The sequence below is a fragment of the Trichechus manatus genome, unplaced genomic scaffold (genome assembly GCF_000243295.1).
Source record: "Trichechus manatus latirostris isolate Lorelei unplaced genomic scaffold, TriManLat1.0 scaffold00046, whole genome shotgun sequence".
NCBI lineage: Eukaryota > Metazoa > Chordata > Mammalia > Sirenia > Trichechidae > Trichechus > Trichechus manatus.
In genome coordinates this window covers 12,553,738-12,555,448 of record NW_004443982.1, presented here as the reverse complement: position 1 = coordinate 12,555,448, position 1,711 = coordinate 12,553,738, and the positions used below count along the sequence as shown (strand labels likewise).

The following is a 1,711-nucleotide window of genomic DNA, read 5'->3' as shown; positions in this document are numbered from 1 at the left end:
TTTTATCATCTGGTAGGTTTGTGTATCCACCGCCACAGTCAAGATACAGAACAGATGCCACAAAGATCCCTTGTGTTGCCCTTTTATAACCATACCAGCCTCCCTCCCATGCTGACCCCGGCCCCATCTCTAACCCCTGGCAATCACTAATCTGACCTCTATTTCTGATTTTTTTTCATTTCACAAATGTTATATAAGTGAAACCATACATTATGTGACCTTTTGGGATTTGATTTTTTTTCTCAAAAAATATGAAACACTTCATGAATTTGCATGTCATCCTTGCACAGTGGCTATGCTATTCTACTCTATATTACTTCAATTTTAGAATATGTGCTGTTGAAGCAATGGAGTTCCTGGGTGGCAGAAATGGTTAAGCACTCAACTGCTAGTCAAAAAGTTGGTGGTTTGACTCCAGAAGATAAGCTAGATAACTGGGATCTTCTAAAAATCAAACACCTATGATCTTCAAAAGACTTCACCAAAAGAGTAAAAAGAGAACCTACAGAATGGGAAAAAATTTTTGGACAGTACAAGTCAGACAAAGGTCTGATCTCAATAATCTACAAGAAATTCCAACACTTCTACAACAAAAAGATAAATAATCCTATTAAAAAATGGGCAAAGGAAATGAACAGACACTTCACCAAAGAAGACATTCAAGTGGCCAACAGATACGTGAGGAAATGCTTGTGATCACTAGCCATTAGAGAAATGCAAATGAAAACCACAGTGAGATACCATCTCACCCCGGCATTACGGGCATGAATCAAAAACACTGGAAATAACAAATGTTGGAGAGGCTGTGGGGAGATCGGAACTCTTATGCACTGCTGGTGGGAATGCAAAATGATACAACCATTTTGGAAAATGATACGGTGCTTCCTTAGAAAGCTAGAAATAGAAATACCATAGGATCCAGCAATGCCACTCCTAGGAATGTATCCTAGAGAAACAAGAGCCGTCACTCGAATAGACATATGCACACCCATGCTCATTGCAGCATTGTCCACAGTAGTAAAAAGATGGAAACAACCTAGATGCCTATCAACAGATGAATGCATAGACCGACTATAGTACATACACACAATGGAGTACTACACAATGATAAAGAACAATGATGAATCTGTGAAGTATCTCATAACATGGATGAAACTGGAGGACATTATGCTGAGTGAAATAAGTCAATCACAAAAGGACAAATATTGTATGAGACCTCTATTATAAACACTCATGAGAAAGTTTACACACAAAAAGTAACAATCTTTGTTGGTTATGAGGGATGGGAGGGGTGGGGTGGAAATACTAAATAGGCAATAGATAAGTGGTATTTTTGGTGAAGGGTGAGACAGTACACAATACTGGGGAAACCACCACAACTTGTACAAGGAAAGGTCATGGAAGCTCCATAGACACATCAAAACTCCCTGAGGGACTGAATTGCTGGGCGGAGGGCTGTGGGGACCATGGTCTTGGGGAACATCTAGCTCAATTGGCATAACACAGTTTATAAAGACAATGTGCTACATTCTACCTTGGTGAGTAGCTTCTGGGATCTTAAAAGCCTATGAGCAGCCATCTAAGATACTCCACGGGTCTCACCCCTTCGGGAGCAAGGGAGAATGAAGAGAACAGGATACAAGGAAAATATTAGTCCAAAGGTCTAATGGACCACAGCTACTAAGGCCTCCACCAGACTGAGTCCAGTACA

The 1,711-nt window shown here is 40.4% G+C and overlaps 1 non-coding gene across 1 annotated transcript; it reads right to left on the bottom strand.

Moving 5' to 3' along the window:
• Positions 1-245: 245 nt before the first annotated feature.
• Positions 246-348, bottom strand: LOC111820698 (U6 spliceosomal RNA). The gene has a single exon (XR_002824212.1). It is a non-coding gene; the product is annotated as a U6 spliceosomal RNA (small nuclear RNA).
• Positions 349-1,711: the final 1,363 nt, after the last annotated feature.